The sequence below is a fragment of the Leopardus geoffroyi genome, chromosome C2 (assembly GCF_018350155.1).
Source record: "Leopardus geoffroyi isolate Oge1 chromosome C2, O.geoffroyi_Oge1_pat1.0, whole genome shotgun sequence".
Lineage (NCBI taxonomy): Eukaryota > Metazoa > Chordata > Mammalia > Carnivora > Felidae > Leopardus > Leopardus geoffroyi.
In genome coordinates, this window is record NC_059333.1 from 127,548,170 (window position 1) to 127,556,289 (window position 8,120).

At 44.5% G+C, this 8,120-nt stretch overlaps 1 long non-coding RNA gene across 1 annotated transcript; it reads left to right on the forward strand.

Moving 5' to 3' along the window:
* The first annotated feature begins 1,685 nt into the window (after positions 1 to 1,685).
* Positions 1,686 to 7,584, forward strand: LOC123576188. The gene is made up of 3 exons (XR_006701210.1): positions 1,686 to 2,279; positions 3,095 to 3,216; positions 7,279 to 7,584. It is a non-coding gene; the product is annotated as an uncharacterized LOC123576188 (long non-coding RNA).
* Positions 7,585 to 8,120: the final 536 nt, after the last annotated feature.

Below are 8,120 nucleotides of genomic sequence, written 5' to 3' on the forward strand. Positions count from 1 at the left end.
TCATCTCCTGTTACAATCTCTTCCTCCTTTCTTATCTGCCTTGAATGAGAGGTGGAGATAGGTTGGATGTGGAATGAGCACATGACAGTGTATTAGTTATCTATTGCTGTGTAACAACTTATCCCAAAACTTAGTGGCTTACAACAGTAAATACTATCTTGCACAGCTTCTGAGACTCAGGAGTCTGGGAGTGGATTATCTGTGTGTTTCTAGCTCAGAGTCTCTCTTGAGGTTGCAGTCAAGATGTTGTCTGGGACTGCAGTAGTCCAAAGACTTACTTGGGGCTGAAGGGGCTCTTTTGTCTCTTTCTCTCTTTCTCTTTCTTTCTTTCATATGATTTATTATCAAATTGGTTTCCATACAACACCCAGTGCTCATCCCAACAGGTACCCTCCTCAATGCCCACCACCCGCTTTCCCCTCTCCCCCACCCCCCATCAACCCTCAGTTTGTTCACATTATTTAAGAGTCTCTTATGGTTTGACTCACTTCCTCTCTGTAACTTTCTCCCCCTTCTCCTCCCCCATGGTCTTCTGTTAAGTTTCTCAGGATCCACATATGAGTGAAAATATATGGTATCGTTCTTTCTCTGCCTGACTTATTTCACGTAGCATGATACCCTCCAGTTCATTCACGTTGTTGCAAATGGCCAGATTTCATTCTTTCTTATTTCCAAGTAGTATTCCATTGTATACATAAACCACATCTTCTTTATCCACTCATCAGTTGATGGACATTTAGGCTCTTTCCGTAATTTGGCTATTGTTGAAAGTGCTGCTGTAAACATTGGGGTACATGTCTGAAGGGCCTATTTCTAAGATATCTCACTCCCATGGTTGTTGCTAGGGACTTCAGGTTTTTGGTACTTGTAGGAAGGAGACCTCCATTCCTCACCACCTGGATTTCACCAAAGAGCTGCTTTTTTAAGAGTCTTCCCAGTATGGTAACCAGCTTCCCATGGAGCAAGTGATCCAGGAGCAAGGCAGAAACCACAAGGTCATTGATGACCTAGCCTTGAAAGTCACATGCTATCACTTCTCCCGTATTTTCTTGGCCATAACACACCAGTCCTGAAACAAAGTGGTTGGGATCACATAAAGATGTAAATATGGAGGTGGAATAGGAGTCATTCAGAGCCATCGTGAAGATTGGCAATCACAGACACTATTCCTGTGCCAGTAGTTCTGGGATTGAGACAACTGGGGCTCCTGCAGGGCTTGGAGATCATTTGTGCCAGGATAAAGTGTTTAAGGCCAGACCACTTAATTGAGATAGGATAAAATAAGAAGGGGAGCCAAGATGAGACCCAGAGTGGCATATGGGGCAAAGTCAGTAACTTTGTATATTTAACCTACGTGTGTGTATGAGAGTTCCTTGTGGAAGGGCACAAATTGAAAAAGACCTTAAGAGGGGGGTGTGTGATCTTGGCCATCACTACTGCAGGGACTAGCTTCTCTCTCACCTCTTGCTTCAGTCTTACCCAGCTAAATATTTGCAGTTCATAACTATGTCCTGCCTCTGTCTGGACTCTTCCTATGGTTTTCCTGCATGGGAGCACAGTCTTAATTTGTGATGGCCTAGATGCACACCTCAAGGCAAGGATTTTTAGTGCAAGTAGATCATTTAGATGACACTGTGAGATGCTGGTAAGAGATGAGCGAAGTGCATTGGTAAGACATAGGGAAATAAAGGCAGTCAAGCAAGTTATCTCTATGGGAAACTGGCTTAATCCCTCTGGAGAACTCTGGGAAATAGTGTAGAACAGTGAGGAACTGGCCTTTGAGTTACTTTTAAAAGTACCTGAGTGACAAGATTCCACCAACTTCCAGCTGTCATTGGCTGAGGCTGCTCTCAGGAGTTAATTCTCAGGCACTCTGGCCTGCCACTTGAGCAGGCAGAGTTTATACCACAGCTGGAGGAAGCCCTTGGCCTCAGAGTTGCAGTTGCTGGCATTTGGCAGTAGGAACTTGGAGGCTGGGCCTGCAGGGACATGTTAGGGAGATATGGGAGGGGAACCGATGGCACGTTCTGTGAGTACCTTTAGAATTCAAGTCAGGTACACCTACTTTGGGAAGCACTCCATGGCCCCTCATTTGTTTCTCCCCTCGTGAGTTGAGTGTCTCTCAGCTTTGCTCCCACCCACCCACACGTCACTGTATTTAACTGTCTGCATCTCTCCTGCTAAACTCTGAGCCCACTGGAGACATGGACCCGGTCTTCCATCACCGTAGCTCTGTGGTACCTAGAAGAAGAAATGACCCAGAGAGAATCTGGCACATGGTAGGCGCTCAAGAAGTCTTGAATGAATGAATGAATAAGGAATTCTCTTCATCTTGTGGTATAGCATTGGTTATGTTCTGTGTATTTCTGTGTCTAAAAGCTTTAACATAAATTATCACTATTTCTACTGTAGTGGGCTTATTTGATGGGAATAATTTCCTACGGAGGGGTCTTTCAGGTACAAGAAAAGCACAAAGATGTTTATAGTGTACAGGTAGCGCACTAGGGCCTGGCTGATTCACTGCTCAGCACCCCCCAGATTCCTGGGGAAAAGCTGGGGAAAGGGCATGAGTGGCTGTCATGCAGCAGTTTTCTGCCTAGAAAACCCTTCCGTGGGGTCAGGTTGAGGGAGGAGGAATGGCAGGGTTTCTGCACAGACTGAGAGTGCCCCAGAGATCCCATCTACTCTCATTTTAGGTAGTCATGATTTACTCATTGTCACAGTCACTTAGCACTCTGGGAAGGATGCATTGTCTCTGAGTAGAGCACAGTGGTGATGATTTGGCTGTTATTATGGATAATAATTGTGTTTGCTGTCTGTGCTGCCTAGGCTTATTCGGGAGCATAGTTACCACTGCTATCATTTTAAATATTTTAATTAATGATACTATGCTGTGCTCCTTGCCTTGAGGCTCCTTAAGCAAAATGAGCAATTAAAAAAACCACAAAAAGCCAATGAATGAAAATAAAAGAAAGGGCATTTAAAAAATCATTCTGTTCCTATGATGTTTCGGGCTTGAAAAATGTATTCCGCTGTCTGCTGCAGGCAAGAGAAAATTCTCACTACTCCCGCCTGTTATCTTTTGCTCCCATAGTCATCCATCTCCTGTAGCTGCTGAGTGACATGGAATATACATAAAGCATCATCAAAAAGAACAGGAGAAGAGGAAAAGGGAAAAACAGCACCCAGCAAACTTGGAGCCTCATGCTTTTAAAAGTACGTCATTATCCTCGATCATCACCGTCAATCATTGTTATCAATTATTTTTATATTTTGCCGGCCTTGTGGGTATCACCGGGGAGATGGTGAAGAGCTAGTATCTCTATCTCTGAGCTCTTTCAATCCAATTTTAGTGTCCCACTGGAGTGAGCACTATGGGTGTCTTTCAGGGTAGTGACTGGAAATGGTTCTGGCTGAGCAACTGAAAGCCTTGGGATGTTCTGTGAGGCTGATGGGTGAATGCAGGAGAGAGGCTAGGAGGGTAGGGCAATCTGAAATGTTAATGTGCTGTTTTCATGATGTAGGAGATATGAAGGAGTCTAAGAGGTGAAATTTCCCTCTGCATCTCATCACCACCTGAGCTCTCTGGCCAGGTCAGGATTCCAAACTCAGGACTCTTGCTTGGCCTGCTAAAGTTTGACTTCCAGAGTGTTGTTAAAAGGTTTGAACTAGTAGCCAATACTTAGGAATGGAGGCGTAAAACTTGAAAATTTATTTAGCCTCCAGTCTCATCTGCCAACCCCAACCATGTGGCAATACTGGGTGGGTGCCCTTTCTTTGGTGTGCCGGAACTGGCTTCTGCCAGCCTGTGAGAGAGAGCATGTGCACATCTTCAACTCTGTGTTCAGTGACTTCACATTGGTTGCTCGATATCATTAAGATCAGCCATAGTGGGAATACTTATACCATGAATACTAGCAAATGCTACAAATTAGGCTTTTTTTTTTCTTTCAGAGAGCCCATTGTTAAACATTTACCAGCATACCTATAGCTCCCCATCGTCAGCTTACAATGAGGCTGTATTGCCTGCCTTGTCCCCTGGGTTTAGATCCCAAATTTAAGATCTTACTTCTTTGTGTACCATGATCCTGTGAAGAAACTTCTTACCCCAGGCCTTTGTTTGGAAGGATAGGCTCATCAAAACAAGGGTCTGAAGGGGAGAAGATGATGGTCAGCTTCGAGCTGGAGGAGGCAGTGACCTGATCTGTGAGGGTGAAAGACTTCTGTGAGCCTGGAAAGGGAAGAGTTCATTCTGGGAAGGGGTGGACAAATTCCTTGTGTGGCAGACACCCAGCCCCTATTTACACAGTATCCCATTTATATGCAGCCTGGGAGTGGCAGGAAAGTTAGTCAAGGATGCGGGGAAGTCACAGGCTATGAAACAGACCACTTGTGCTCTGGGGCTGGGGGCATGGGAGAGGTATCCACTGGCAGGACTGACTTCATGGGCATGTGGCCTGTGCAGTTACACTTGGTATAATGCTCTGCTGTCACTGTCTTGAAATTCATAATAATTGTTGAACCACGGGATCTGCATTTTTATTTTGCACTGACTGGGCTCTACAAATTAGGTATCTGGTTCTGAGTACTGTGAATGGACAGGTAACCCAATTGCTCTGGGATGCCTAACCTTTCACAGGGCTTCCTGTGCAACTCCAAGAAGCTAGAGAGAGGTCCTTCAGAATTTCCCATCAACCCCTGTGCATGGGGCTTAATCAGATTTATGTGGTCAGAAACACTAAGAGACATGTTTTTTTGGGTGGGTGCCGAGCTGTCTTACTGTACTAGGTTGAAATTTGTTTTGCCTTGGATGAACTGGAAGTACAGTGCCAAACTTAGGTAAATGGGACAAGGTCTCTTCCCAAAGGAAGAGCCTAGTGGGAGACATGCAGAGTGACCCACAACTCTGACCCCACGTAGCGCATTAGGAGTGAAATCTGTAAAATGGGCCATGGGGGTGCAGAAACAGGAGCAGTTGGTTCTGCATAAATAGGATCAGGGGGATTTGTGGCAAGGCCCTGAAGGTGAGTAGGAGCTCTCTGGGAGGAGAGAGTGGGAAGATGTAAGACAGATGCTTCACTAGAACCCTCTTGCTTAGGGGTATTTTTTTAAATGTTTATTCAGAGAGAGAGAGAGAGAGAGAGAGAGAGCATGAGCATGCACACCCGCATGAGTGGGGAAGGGGCAGAGAGAGAGGGAGAGAGAGAATCCCAAGCAGGCTCCATGATGTCAGTGCAGAACCTTGAGATCATGACCTGAGCCGAAATCAAGAGTCAGATGCTTTACCAACTGAGCCACCCAGGTGCCACGGGTCTGCTGTGTTTTGATGGTGCTGCAACTGTTAGCAATAGTGAGGTCCACCACCTCTCCTGTCTTGTGCTGTGGCTGTGATGAGGTCACAAAACCAGTCTGGAGGCTGGTTCAAATGACTACTTTGTAAGGAGATCTTTCTCCATTATGTGGTGGGAGAACGTTTAGAAATCATAGCAGATGTGCTCTCCCTAGTCCATTCCTTACCTGGTGACCCTTCCTCTATCTGGGTAGCATCCTTGCGTCAGAGGAGGGAGGTAACAGCAGAAGCCGTGGCCAGATTTTGGCTGTAAAAAACAGACTCTAAGGGGCATTGGGAAATAGTGAAGTCAGAGGGAGTCACAGGTTTTCTGAACCCTCAGAGTGGATAAGGTTTCTTATAGGGGGAAAGGGGAGTCAGAAGGGAGGGAGGAGTGAAGGGATGGTAAGGGTCCCAAGAACATGGGACTCTGTGGCCACCCTTCTTCAACTTATCCTGGGAAGAGGAAGGAAAGGCAGTTAGTTAAAGGCAGGGATCCTCAGTCCTATTAAAACTTAATGACTCCTTTATGTAGCAAATATTTTGTTAAGTCCTATTTACTATCTTGAAGTAAATGAAATTCATGGGTAATTTAACTCCCATCATTATGACAACCAATTAATACATCCACAGATTTCCGAAATATCCCACAGGGAATGGGATAGTCCTGGCTGAGAACCACTGGTTTAGGGATTCTGTTTCCTGGATAGGAACCAGGGAAAAGCAAGACCCTCAGACCAGCTGTGGGGTGTGTTGGGAAGGGCCAAGGGCAGCCACAGAAAGTATCCTTTCACCAGGGTCCTCAGAGCTGCAAGAGGCAAAGGTGGAATGGGACGGAGCCACACAGTGTCCTGGGCATCACTGTGGGTTTGGCAGAGAGGTGCTAGGAGATAGAAGAGAGAGGCCAGCTCCAGAGAAGACTTGTGTCAGGAGTGAAGAATGGCCCAACAATGACCTGCATGGCCTGATCATCTGTACCTGAAGGAGTGCAGATGTCTCCAGAGATCCCAGCATAGGTATACAGCTGCACTCCAGCCCCATCCTGCTTAAAGCTCATTGATGGAAATAGAGTCATAATTTTCCACACATGGAGTTTGTGGATGGACATTCTTATTTGCTACAGTTCTGTTCTGAAGAATCCCTCACTTGACTGGGTTCAGCTTCCTCCCACCTTCCCTACTGTGGAGGGGTAACCATAGCTTATGATCCGTTGCCTTAGCACAAATCTCTGCTGCTTAAAATCCAACTATGCCTGTCTCTTGGAAGATGAAGAATCTGGTGCAGAATAAAGATAGTTCTGTGGGTTTTATGAAACATAAAAAAGCAAAAAGAGATCTCAAATGTAGATGCTTAGAAGGTAAAAACTGCCCCTTTGGGGGACCATAGTCACATAATCTTGCTTTCTGTCTTTGCTAGAAAACAAGGCTGGTGGTGGTGAATGTATTTGCTCCAATGACAACAGAATGGGATTTAGAGGGAGAGAACCCTTGATTTGAATCTTGGTTTAGTTTTGCAGGCCATTCACTTAACTTCTTTGGAACTCAGTTCCTTTATCTATAAGAATGGGTGTGAAAATCGGATGTGGCAACAGAGAGAGAGCTTCTTGTCATCTGTAAGGTCATGGTTGTTAATTATTGCCATGAAAATCGCATCAAGAACAGCTAAGTTTTGCCATCCAGTGACCAGACAGGGGTAAGTAGATTTCTTCTGGTCTCAATGGTTTCTGCTTCAGAGAATTAGTACTTAAGAGTTCTTTGATTGGCACTTGAAGCTGGAAAAATTTCTTTGAAGTCAATTTAATCACTGTGAGATAGATTTCATTGTACAGTTGAGTGAAATGTAAACTACTATTTGCATATAGACTGTATCTGTAGGCGTTTAATTCTGATCATTCATTCCTTCTCATTGGCTCCTGGTTAGTTTTCAAGTTGGCTGTGTATTCGTTACAGGCTTATTTGAAACCCATTCATCCTTCTAGCCAGCCATCCATCCAACCAATAAGAGCACACTTGTTGAAGTATTTAATTTGTCCAAGTACCTAGGAGAGGTCCTGTGGGGATGCAGCCATGAATCTGGTATAACACTATTGTGGAGGGTGAGTATCAACTTCCTGGGCTCTTGACTATTTGCTTTATCTATTTTTGAGGGCACTTCTCGCATCTTCACTGAAGATTGTATACTTTAGTTCAATTGTTTTATTTGTAATCTGTTTTTTTTTTTGTTTGTTTGTTTTTTTGAGGGATGGAAAGATCATGTGTTTGGGCTGAAAAGGACCAGATTATAATAGAGTGATATCAAGAAGACTGGGTCTTCAAAAGTAGCTGATCCTGTCAAGGTATATCCTGTTTCTCTATTTTATAGATTTACCAAAGTAAAGTTAAGAATTAAGAAAAACTGAAGTGTTAGAACAATATATACTCTAGGGGTGGAGAAGGCCTTATAAAATAGGCCAGGAAACCCATAATCCAAAGAAGGAAACATTAACATATTTGATGAGATAAATATTTAAAACTTTCATAAGTCAAATGGTACCATAAACAAAACCTAGAGACAAAACACTAGGGGAAAAACACCCACAACTCATATGATAGACACAAGGTTAGTATCTCAGAAGCTGTACGGAATGCTAAGAAAAGGGCATATAGCCATTAAAAGGAAGTACAGGGCCACCTGGGTGGCTCAGGTGGTTAAGTGTCCGACTCTTGGTTTCAGCTCAGGTCATGATCTCATGGTACATGGGTTCAAGCCCCACATTGGGCTCCATGCTGATAGTGTTAGCCTGCTTGGGATT